Source organism: Prunus avium, chromosome 2 (assembly GCF_965620075.1).
Source record: "Prunus avium chromosome 2, drPruAviu1.hap1.1, whole genome shotgun sequence".
Lineage (NCBI taxonomy): Eukaryota > Viridiplantae > Streptophyta > Magnoliopsida > Rosales > Rosaceae > Prunus > Prunus avium.
In genome coordinates, this window is record NC_142285.1 from 6,325,527 (window position 1) to 6,338,405 (window position 12,879).

The 12,879-nt window shown below is 36.6% G+C and overlaps 2 pseudogenes; both read left to right on the top strand.

Annotated features, from left to right (window-relative positions):
• Nucleotides 1–876, top strand: LOC148296351 (dynamin-related protein 4C pseudogene; annotated as a pseudogene).
• Nucleotides 877–9,575: 8,699 nt separating this feature from the next.
• Nucleotides 9,576–12,016, top strand: LOC110764146 (dynamin-related protein 4C pseudogene; annotated as a pseudogene).
• Nucleotides 12,017–12,879: the final 863 nt, after the last annotated feature.

A 12,879-nucleotide genomic window follows, 5' to 3' on the forward strand; every position in this document is an offset into this window, starting at 1 on the left:
ATGCATTGCACGGCTAGGCTTGTTGAGATGCTCAATAAGTGCTCAGATCAGCTTCACGAGTGCAATGAGAGTGACTCCAAAAGTAATTTCTTACAGGAGGAGATTGCGATTTTGGAGGAGGCAAAAGGTATCAACCTTCCCAATTTTGTTCCGCGCAATGCTTTTCTTATAGTTTTGCAGGGTAAAGTTAAGGGGATTTCGAGCATACCTATTGGGTTTGTTGGGCAGGTTTGGAGTTATATTGAGGATGTGGTTTTGTCTGTGTTAATGAGAAATACAGAAAACTATTACCATGTTCAATTGTCTACCAGAAGAGCAGGCCATAATCTTATTGAAAAGAAGAAAGAAAGATCGATTAATTGGATGACGGAGATAGTGGAAATGGAGAAACTAACTGATTATACATGTAATCCGGAATATCTATCCGAATGGCATAGGCTCATGACTAAACAAGAAACATTCATCCAAAAGGTCTTGCATGGCGCTGAGACAAACATAAATGTAGAGGGAATTGGGATGGTTGAAGTTGGAGGTCTAAGGAAGTACTCACAAGTCCTATTGTCTCAAGCTTTCGACTTGAAAATGAGGATGACTGCGTATTGGAATGTTGTCCTGAGAAGGTTGATTGATATCATGGGTTTGCATTTGCAGCTGAGTGTTTCAAACCTTGTGAACAAGGACATGGAGATGGAGATTATGAATGAGCTACTGGGACCTAACCATGGTGGTGGGATTGAGAGGATGCTGGAGGAACCTCCATCAATGGCAGTGAAGCGCCAGAAGCTCATCAAGAGCATCAAAAAGCTCAAGGAGTCTAAAGAGGTTGTGTGTAAGATCATGGATGACAGGTTTACTTACGCCGATTACCTTGTGTGATAGATAACTAAGGAGTCCAGTTAAATTATGGTATGTTTCGTGTGAAAGAAGGCTTTTTGCCAATGATGTGTGGTTGATCTGTTTGTACTTAATTATGGATCTGCATTTTGTTTATCATGTACCTGGTTGGTTGATGTTCTTGTGTGGATGATCTGTTTCTACTTAATTATAAGCACATTCTGTTTTTGTCTTTTGGGTTGCTAAACCTTCCCAAGCTTGTTCCTGGAATAGGAGGAAATTTCTATCCTCTGTTCCTTCCTAGATCTCTTAATTCATGACACTGTGGGTGATGGTAGAAACACCTTCCTTTGTCATGATCACATTTTGAACCCTTTTGGGGGCTTTTCTCTTTGATTTGGGACCCTTGTTAATCTTCCATTTGGTCAATGGGAATCTATTGGCATTTGCTTTTGCCAAGCTCAATGAGAATAATTAATCATTTCCCAATGGAGCTCTGGCCTTCTTGGCACTTGTTCTTTAGAATTTTATAGGCCCTGTTTGATGTGCCGGATTGGATTAGATAGATTCAATTAAATTGAACATGGATCCTAACCATTGTTTGGTGGACTTCAAATATATAATGGACTGGATATGGTAGGTATTGGACACCAATCCAGAATATGAGCGGCTCCAAAACCCATCACTAGAGTGAAGACTTTTAGACCATCTACAAAGGTAAAAGACTCAAACCCCAAATTTCACCTCTCGAAATACAACTTTTAATCTATACATAGGACTCAAACAGTATTACAAATTATGTATACACTTTACAAGTTTATGGAACGTTGATGTCCAAGCATTGTGATATAATTCCTTACTATTTTGTAAACCTTTGTGTTTACAAGAATAACGACCACCTTTACTTCTCCAAGGCCAACTCTTTCCTCAGCCTTGTAATGGGGATCCTTTCTATTGTAAATCATAGTATTACAAGATTATGGATACACTTTATGGAATGTTGAGGTCTAAAACATGGTAAAAAAAGGTCCTTAATATTGTAAACCCTTGTGTTTACAAGAATAAAGACCACATTTACTTATGTAAGGTCCACCCTTACTTCTACAATTACCAAACATGGAGATAGTAATTGCATAAATGAAGTGTGTATTGGACTGCAATTGCATTTTATGTACAAAAGACGTGGGACCTTGTCGGATAGTACAATAGATCGATCTTAATCAAGTTTTAATTCTAGTCCATATGGTGATTACAAATTTTTAGGTAAGTTTTTATTTGAACCCAATTATTTTATAAGTAAACTCAACCAAGTAGACATGTCAATGGATCGCATTTGGAATCGAATCCAATTTGAATTCTATGTAATTAATAGGAGATGGATTAGACTTCTCAATATGATAATTTGATTACAATCCGAATCCGATAATCCAATTATAAATGGATACGGATATGGATTATAATTGATTAGATCCGATAATAATCCGATATTACTTAGTATGAAGTATAATTTAATTTTTCTAGGCTTTATATTAATATTTTATATGTGTAAATGAGTAATTTTAGTTTTATATGCACTAATAATACACTTAGGGCTCGTTTGGTACACCGTATTAGACTTTGGATAGGAGTAAATAGTCTATGTCAAGTGTTTGGTGTCAACTTGTATTATTTAATTACCCGACTATTTTATACGGGTTGGGCTTTTAATACTCTCCTTACCTGACTAACTAATACAACCCATACACCCCGGATTAGATAATACACGCTTAATTATACAGCTAGGGAAAAAGAACACGCGTTCTACGAAAAAAGTCAGACGCTCTTTTCATCTTCTTCTCCCTAGGGTTCTTCTCTGCTATCTTCTCCACAGGTTATTTTCTTCACTCTTCTTTAGGTATCCATCGCTCACTCTCTCTCTTTTTCATACTCTCTCTAATATGCTTCTTCTTACTTCTTCTCTATTCTTTATATATTTCAATTTTTTATTAAATTTTTGTGGAAATTAGGTTATTAATTTTTCTTTTTTGACATTTTTTTTAATCGAATGTTTTCTTTGTATGTGATATATTGATTCGACGTTGTGGGAATATTTAGATTGTTGGTATTAAACAGAGTAGTGCTAGTTTTCTTCCAAAAACAAACAACTGTGCTAGTGTTGATAGTTTAGTTGAATACATACATACATGACGATTAGGAGAGCAAAATTACAAAATTAAAATTGTATGAACCTGAATTCTAGGAACCAATTTTTTTTTTGGGCGACCATGGGCCATTTATGATGTTTTCCTCTTGAACCATTTTCTTGATTGATAAATTTTCTCTTTTCCTTTTCTTTTTACGATTCCCAAGCTTGAGGCCTTGGCTCTTTTGATTGCAATGCTTCTGTTTACTTTCTCCTTCTTCTTGTTGTACATGGAAACTTTGATGTCCAGTACAGACATATGCAGATCAATATTCATAATACAATTCTAATAGTTAAACCACATGTAGTCTTTTGTCATGTGTAGAATTCTACTTATTGTTGTATTATTCTAATTTTACATGTAGTCTTGTGTAATGCATGATTATTTATATTGCTAAAATTAATGCATGGTTATTTGTATTACTTTTACTAAATTTTTTTCCTTTATATTATGCCTAGATATGGATGAAAGAAAGATTGTGGCATACTTTATTATTAGATTGTGGTTCTTGCATATCATGGTTTGGTGCATGATGTGGTTCATGACAAACTACTATTTGGAACAACGACGCCAACAACGGAATGCCATTAGGAGTCAAAGGTTTTTCAGGATTGCAACTCGGTCAAATTATTTAGATAGCATTATAGGAATTGATGACATACAATGTGTGAACCAAATTAGGATGGATAGGAGAACTTTCCATTATTTATGTCAATTGAATTTGGTACTGTTTTTATTAACGTATGCGAGTATGTTGGAATTTTTATGAGATACTACAATTATGATAATGGGTTATATGAAAAAAAAAATCTTGGCAAAAACAATTGAAAAACAAATCTTGTCATATGAATCTTACAACAACAAAAAAAATTCATGTCATTTGAATCTTATTTTCCATTAAAATTATCAAAGATTTTTTATTTATTTTTAAAATAGTATGATCTGATGTTATCCGGAACATCACCAAACACAGTATAACTTAGTCAGACTATTTATCTGGAACAGCACCAAACGCCTTATAATATTATGGATAAATAGTCAGTACTCTCCGGAACAGATTAGTACTATCCGACAGAAATTAGTCAGTACAGTCCGACGTACCAAACGAGCCCTAAAACTAATTTTTATGATAAAATATCACAAATTGATATAAAAAGTAGATAAATACAATAAAAGAACAAGGCTACTAATGAAATTTTGATTTTTTGTACATCACAAAATAAATCAGATAATAATCCGATCCGATCTGAATTCGATGCGTAACGAATATGGATTGATAGGTGCAATCCGCTAGTCCAAATACAATATGAATCCGATAATCCAATTATAAATGAATTTGAATTTAGATCGAGGTATATCTGATCCGAATCCGACTCGCTTATAGGTCTACAACCAATGTTTCTTTTATCCAAAAGAAAAAAGTTTCTTTTATCCAAAAGAAAAAAGTTTCTTTTATAAAAAAATAAAAATTCGTTCATTATAAAAATATTTTAAAAAAAATTTCAGTATTACATTAATATATATATATATATATATATATATATTTAAAGAAGGAAAACTACAACACCATGGGACTGTGAACAGTTGCAGTGGCGTTCTATGAGTTTGTCTTAAGTTCTTTTAGTTTTTTTAATATTTCTGGGTAATCAAAATAATTATTTTATACCCAATAAATTTGTAGCTATTATTGTTTTTGGTTACAAGTTAACCCAAAAAAAAAAAAAACAATTTGGTTGATTGGATTTATATATAAAGTTTTAAGGGTTAATGACCTAAATGGTACCCAAATTATTGCCCCAGTATCATTTTGGTCCACCAACTAAAATTTTCAATTCAAACGTCCTTAAACTTTTCATAATGTACCAATATGGTCCATCCGTCAAAGTCTGTTTATTATTCCGTGAAATCGAGGGACAAAACCGTATTTTTAGGTGAGTATCCTCCTGTAAAAGGGTTAATGACCTAAATGGTCCCCAAACTATTGCCCCAGTATCATTTTGGTCCACCAACTAAAATTTTCAATTCAAACGTCCTTAAACTTTTCATAATGTACCAAATTGTTATTGTGCTTAATTTCTTTTCTTCTTTATTTATAAATAAAATAAATTGAATTTGATTGTTAGGGTTCTTGTTATAGGTGGAGAGTTGTTAAGAAATTAGATTTTTCTGTTAACTCTGAGAGTATGTTGAGTGTTGAATCCATTGATGCACAAATTGAAATGGCCCCAAATTCTAACCCTAAACCCAAGCTTTCAACAACCACCCCATACATTCCACCGGAGCTTGTGTTCGACATTCTTTTATAGCTTCCGCCCAAGGATTTTATGTAATTCGTGTATGTTTGCGAAGCTTGGAATGCCATCATCCATGGCCGACATAAAGAATGAAACTTGCTGAATTGCTAACAGTGAATCTTGCAACAATTTAGTGGCAGTTGGGAGGGAGGAGGAAGAAGAAGAAAATGGGAGTTTTGGGGACCAAAATGATACTGGAGCAATAGTTGGGGGACCATTGAAATCAATAGCCCGGGAGTTTTGTGTTAGCTTCGCAAAAAGTCGTATATACCCTTCAAAAACTCAGTCACGTGGCCATCGCGTGATCAGAAGTCACGGAATCTGTAATGGATGGACCATATTGGCACATTATGAAAAGTTTAAGGACGTTTGAATTGAACATTTTAGTTGGTGGACCAAAATGATACTGGGGCAATAGTTTGGGGACCATTTAGGTCATTAACCCAAGTTTTAAAATTTGATTGTGTTAGTTGGGTTAAGATTACTTTATCTAAAACGGTTAATCATTTTATTAGTCCTTGAACTTAGACCCGGTTTGCATTTGAGTACCTCAATTTCCATAATGGTTCTCGTGGTCCTTTAACTTCACTTTCGTTAGGACAAATGGTCATGCCATCAAATTTGTTAACTTTTTCTGTTAAATATAGGGGCAAAATTGTATTTTTATATTAAAACGAAAAAAATCATATCTTTAAAATAACAATAAAAGAAAAAAAAAAACCAAAAAAAAAGAAAAATTAAGTTTGGGGGGAGCATAAATCGGAATAGAGGGGGAGAGAGAGAGTTTAATTTTAATTTTTTATTCATATTTTAATCAATTTTGATACAAACATACCATTTTACCCCTGCATTTAACAGAAAAGTTAACAAAATTAACGACAGGACTATTTGTCATAACAAAACTGAAGTTGAAGGACCACGAGAACCATTTTGGAAATTGAGGTACTCAAATGCAAATCGGGTTTAAATTCAGGAACTAATAAAACGATTAACCCTTATCTAAAAATTAAACAAGACGTTTCGACCAAATTTTTTTGAATAAGACAGTTTCTTTTTCAAAAGAAAAGGACAAAGATGAAATATTAAGAAAAGCTTGGAACTCCAACGAAAAAAGAAGAAAAGCTAGGAACCGGGCAATTTAAACAACAGGTTAATTTTTATAAATGTGGGTGTATGTGCATCGGTACACCAGGTGCACCGTAGAAGGTGCCTAGTTTTATAACATCTAACTCTATTTGTATTGGTCTTTTATTATTAATATCATATCCACGTTGGTTTCAGAAAAAAATTGACACCATCAACACCTTCGTATGTGCATAAAATGTATAATTACACCAATAATTCATGTGGAGAAATTCATTTGACGACAAAAAAATATATTTAGAACTCACTAGAAGAGACCTCATGTCTATTTTTTTTAGGGTGCATCAGCTACCATATTTGCTTATCGATAGATATGACCAATTCGAACTTCTTGAAAACCTTGAAGTAATTCATATATGTCTTTAACAATTGATTTTAATTAATATCCACGAAATCTTGTGTAATAAAATTTGAGTTAAGACTTTGGAATCTCCTTCAACTTCTATCTTTGTTAAACGTATAGTCGTTGTGCCCAAATCAGAGCTTGCTTTAGAGCACTTCCACTCGTGCAGGCCAGCACGGGCAGAAGGCCCCCTAGTTCCCAAAAACTAAATCATGACATCATCGATCAATTTAAATATCCAAAAATATCAAAAAAATTAAAAACCTAGCCATATTCTTCACTTCTCACACCAAAACTTCATATAAATTTCTCTTCTTATATCTCATGTGAATAGTATTTGCTTTTACTTGCTATGGCAATAGGTGAAAAAGCAAAATAAAAAAGGATAGGGCAGTCACTATTCACATAAATAGTGTCCGTCCTTACTTGCCTTGCCCTTTACTATGGCACCATGAGTGGAAATGCTCTCAAAACCAAGACTTGCTTGAAGAACTGACGTATGTGTAGAGGTCTGCAAAGTTAAAAACAAATATATATATATATATATATATATAATTGAATAATGTATAATGTGAACATAGTTACAAGGCTTATTTACTGTAGCACCCCCTGAAACTTCGGTCAAATCTCACTTTACCCCCCCAAAGTTAAAATGACCCACTTAACCCCCTTGACCGTGGTTTTGTGTTCCACTTTCCCCCCACCGTTAACGCCATCCAAAAGACCGTCAAAAAAGCTGACGTGGCAGGGTCATTATGGTAAAAGATACAACAATAAAAATTCAAAAATCCAAAAGAAAAAAGAAACAAAAATTTTAAAAATTAAAGTATTAGTATGGAAAAAAAATATTAATTAAAATTAAATTATTATTTTAAATACTTATTTAATTAAAAAATTGAAAAATTAATATCAAAAAATTCTCTTCTTCTCCATCTTTCTCTCTTCCCCAGCAACCACCATATAAACCACCAGCACCACCATACCCACATACCCAAACATCAAACCTACCATCTAAATCACCATATCCATCATAGAGGATTGAAAAATTTAAGGAATTGTTTTGAAGATCAAGGTACTAGAGCTCCCCGAGTTGGCATATAGAGAATGAAATTTTTCCTCGAAAACCATTAACTTACTCCAATCCTCTACCCATATCCCACCCACACCCATCCCCCTCCTCAGCCACACTAACCCCTTAACCCACCTACCCCAGCCATTTCCACCCCACCAACCCAACTTCAGACCTCTCTCTCGCCACCCTCACCATCGCCACACCAGCCAAGAAGCAGGGCAAACAAAACAACCACTTCCAAGAATGAAGGAAGAAGAAAGCCTCCTCTGCACCCAGACCCAATCGGTCCAACTCGAAACCCAAACCCAATTTCTTCACTATTTGGGCAACACCCAAACCCTATTTTCTCTACAACGAGTCATCCCAAGGGTTTTTGAATAAGGAGAACTTCTCCACTGAGATCAAGTATAGGAAAGCCCTTGTTGGGGTTAATGACAGAATACTTGCCCATTGTCTGGGCTAATCGGCGAGGAGGTGGCTGGTAGAGGGATCGGGCTGTGGATGGGTGAGGAGGTGACTGGGGGTGCGTGGAGAGGCTGGAGCTTTGATTATTTTCTGTTGGTTGGTTTTTTTCTTTTTAATTTAATTTTGTTATCTAAGTAGTAGTGACATAAAACAGATTGTAACAGACCCTCTTCGACCAAACAGACCCTCAGAACTCCAAAACCAAACAGATCCTCGTCGGCCCAACACTTTCGGTTTCGCCGGCGTCATTTGGAGGCGTTGTTGTTTTGGCGGTGGCGATGGTGGAAAGTCAGTCTCGACCATGTGATGGTGAGGGTGGCTTTGGGTTATGAAGTTAGGGGAGGGAGAGTTCAAGGGAGAGAGATGGAGAAGAAGATTTTTATGTATTAATTTTTTCAATTTTTATATATTTTTTAACTAAACAAGTAATTATATTATTATATAATATATTTTATTCCACTTAAGCAAAAAGAGTAGGCCCTTTATATGACACATCATCACTTGTTGTAAAAAGTCTAAAATAGCCATGCCACGTCATCAAAACTGACAGAATTATTAACGGAGATAACGGTAGGGGGTAAAGTGGAACACGAAACCACGGTCAAGGGGGTTAAATGGGCCATTTTAACTTTGGGGAGGTAAAGTGAGATTTGACCGAAATTTCAGGAGGTACTACAGTAAATAAGCCTAGTTACAATTCGAAGACCTTTGGAGCCTTGTGCAAGTGCCCATTTTCCATACCCCACCGGTTCTGACTGCAAGTACGGCGGTTGAATTTTAGTCATACTCTCCATGACTGTAAGTAAGGCGGCCAATTCAATGCTCAAAAGAAAGCCACATCAAGCTTCAACAGTGACGCTCTCATGGGAGAAAGAGCCAGCCAAAAAATATCTCCCATCCCCCAACAATAACAATGAAAGGCAAGACCAGCTGGTTGGATTTTTCTCATTATAGAGTTTTCCCTCACTCTGCTATGCCAACGAGGTTTTGACAAATGAAGACATTACGTTCAGTGGAAAAATTATGCGATTATACTGTCTGTTTTTGGTCTTAATCAACTGAGTGCGCCGTACAACACTTTTGTTTTTTAGGTGCAGCGCCGTACAACACTTTAACTTTTTACTAAAGAATGCTTTACCTTTTTATTAAAGAATGCTTTTTTGTTTGGTTCTTTAAACAAAACAAAAAAATGATTGAATGAATGAATTATATGTTTCTGAAACGTATTTATCATTATGTCATGTTCATGTCTTTGTGCCTTGCTCCTATTTTCCCCCTCTGTTTTTCTATGATTTACCAAATTACCAGTCTTTCTCTGTTAGGCAGAGGTGAGGTTTGCCTTTTTACATGCAACAAACTAGCTACCTTCGTTCGAGAGCAGAAGACCCCTTCTTCTTTTTTTGTTTTGTCTTTCAATTATATCTGAGTCTCAGAAAATGGGAGGAAAGAGAACTCAAACTGATTCAGGAAGCAGATCGTCAAGCTCATTCATTTTACAAGATGATGAAGAAGGCTTTTCACCAAACTCATCAAACGCGCTGGTACTTGTCCAAAACGCACCAATTGTCTCCTCCTACAATGAGAGAATCCGCCCCATGCTTGATGCCATTGACAAGCTCCGCAGCCTCATGGTGATGGAGGAAGGCATTCAGCTCCCCACCATTGTTGTTGTGGGAGACCAGTCATCTGGCAAATCCAGCGTTCTGGAGTCCCTCGCCGGCATCAGCCTGCCTCGTGGACGGGGAATCTGCACAAGGGTTCCTCTCGTAATGAGGCTTCAGCACCACTCTGATCCTGAACCAGAGCTTTCACTGGAGTACAATGGCAGAGTTGAGCACAGTGATGAGGACAACATTTCTGAAGACATTGTGAATGCCACTAATCTGATTGCAGGGGACAAAAAGGGAATTTCAGACACCCCATTGACCTTGTTGGTGAAGAAGAATGGTGTGCCTGATTTGACCATGGTTGACCTCCCTGGAATTACTAGAGTTCCAGTTCATGGCCAGCCTGAGAATATCTATGATCAAATCAAAGATATGATCATGAAGTATATAAAACCAGATGAGAGCATCATTTTGAATGTTTTATCTGCTTCTACTGATTTTAGCACTTGTGAATCAATTAGTATGTCGCGGAGTGTGGACAAAACTGGTGAGAGGACTCTGGCTGTGGTTACAAAGGTTGATATGGCACCAGAGGGACTGCTGGAGAAGGTTACAGCTGATGATGTGGACATTGGTCTTGGCTATGTCTGTGTAAGGAACCGGATTCGCGATGAAACGTATGAGGAGGCGAGGGCTATTGCGGATCGATTATTTGAAACTGATCCTTTTCTTTCGAAGATTGATAAGTCTATGGTTGGAATTCAGGTTTTGGCTGACAAGTTGGTCCAAATTCAAGCTGCTAGCATAGCTAGAAACTTGCCTGATATTGTAAAGAAGATCAATGACAAGCTGAATTCTTGCCTTTCAGAGCTCAACAAAATGCCGAAAAAGCTGTCATCTGTTGCTGAGGCCATGACTGCTGTTATGCAGATCATTGGAACATCCAAAGAATCACTTAAGAAAATTCTTGTGAGGGGAGAATTTGATGAGTTCCCGGATGACAAACACATGCATTGCAAGGCTAGGCTTGTTGAGATGCTCAATAAGTGCTCAGATCAGCTTCACGAGTGCAATGTGAGTGACCACAAAAGTAATTTCTTACAGGAGGAGATTGCGATTTTGGAGGAGGCAAAAGGTATCAACCTTCCCAATTTTGTTCCACGCAATGCTTTTCTTATAGTTTTGCAGGGTAAAGTTAAGGGGATTTCGAGCATACCTATTGGGTTTGTTGAGCAGGTTTGGAGTTATATTGAGGATGTGGTTTTGTCTGTGTTAACGAGAAATACAGAAAACTATTACCATGTTCAATTGTCTGCCAGAAGAGCAGGCCATAATCTTATTGAAAAGATGAAAGAAAGGTCGATTAATTGGATGATGGAGATAGTGGAAATGGAGAAACTGACTGATTATACATGTAATCCGGAATATCTATCCGAATGGCATAGGCTCATGATTGAACAAGAAACATTCATCCAAAAGGTCTTGCGTGCCGCTGAGATAAACATAAATGTAGAGGGAATTGGGATGGTTGAAGTTGGAGGTCTAAGGAAGTACCCACATGTCCTATTGTCTCAAGCTTTCGACTTGAAAATGCGGATGACTGCATATTGGAGTGTTGTGCTGAGAAGGTTGATTGATATCATGGGTTTGCATTTGCAACTGAGTGTTTCAAACCTTGTGAACAAGGACATGGAGATGGAGATTATGAATGAGCTACTGGGACCTAACCATGGTGGTGGGATTGAGAGGATGCTGGAGGAACCTCCATCAATGGCAGTTAAGCGCCAGAAGCTCATCAAGAGCATCAAAAAGCTCAAGGAGTCTAAAGAGGTTGTGTGTAAGATCATGGACGACAGGTTTACTTACGCCGATTACCTTGTGTGAAAGATAACTAAGGAGTCCAGTTAAATTATGGTATGTTTCGTGTGAAAGAAGGCTTTTTGCCAATGATGTGTGGTTGATCTGTTTGTACTTAATTATGGATCTGCATTTTGTTTATCATGTACCTGGTTTGTTGATGTTCTTGTATGGATGATCTGTTTCTACTTAATTATAAGCACATTCTGTTTTTGTCTTTTGGGTTGCTAAACCTTCCTGGCATAGGAGGAAATTTCTATCCTCTGTTCCTTCCTAGATCTCTTAATTGATGACACTGTCGGTGATGGTAGAAACACCTTCCTTTGTCATGATCACAGTTTGAACCCTTTTGGGGGCTTTTTCTCTTTGAGTTGGGACCCTTGTTATTTGGTCAATGGGAATCTATTGGCATTTGCTTTTGCCAAGCTCAATGGGAATAATGAATCACTTCCCAATGGAGCTCTAGCCTTCTAGGCACTTGTTCTTTAGAATGTTATAGGCCCTGTTTGATGGGCTGGATTGGATTAGATAGATTCAATTAAAATGAACATGGATCCTAACCATTGTTTGGTGGACTTAAAATATATCATGGATTGGATATGGGTGTTGGACACCATTCCAGAATAAGAGCAGCTCCAGAACCCATCACCAGAGTGAAGACTTTTAAACCATCACCAAAGGTAAAAGACTCAAACCCCAAATTTCACCTCTAGAAATACAACTTTTCATCCATACGTAGGACTCAAACAGTATTACTACATTATGTATACACTTTACAAGTTTATGGAACGTTGATGTCCAAAGCATTGTGATATGATTTCTTAATATTGTAAACCCTTGTGTTTACAAGAATAATGACCACCTTTACTTCTCCAAGGCCAACTCTTTCCTCAGCCTTGTAATGAGGATCCTTTCTATTGTAAATCATAGTGTCACAAGATTATGGATACACTTACAAGTTTATGGAATGTTGAGGTCTAAAAAATGGTAAGGAGGGTCCTTAATAAAAGAACGAGGCTACTAATGAAATTTTGATTTTTTGTACATCACAAAATATATCAGATAATAATCCGATCTGATA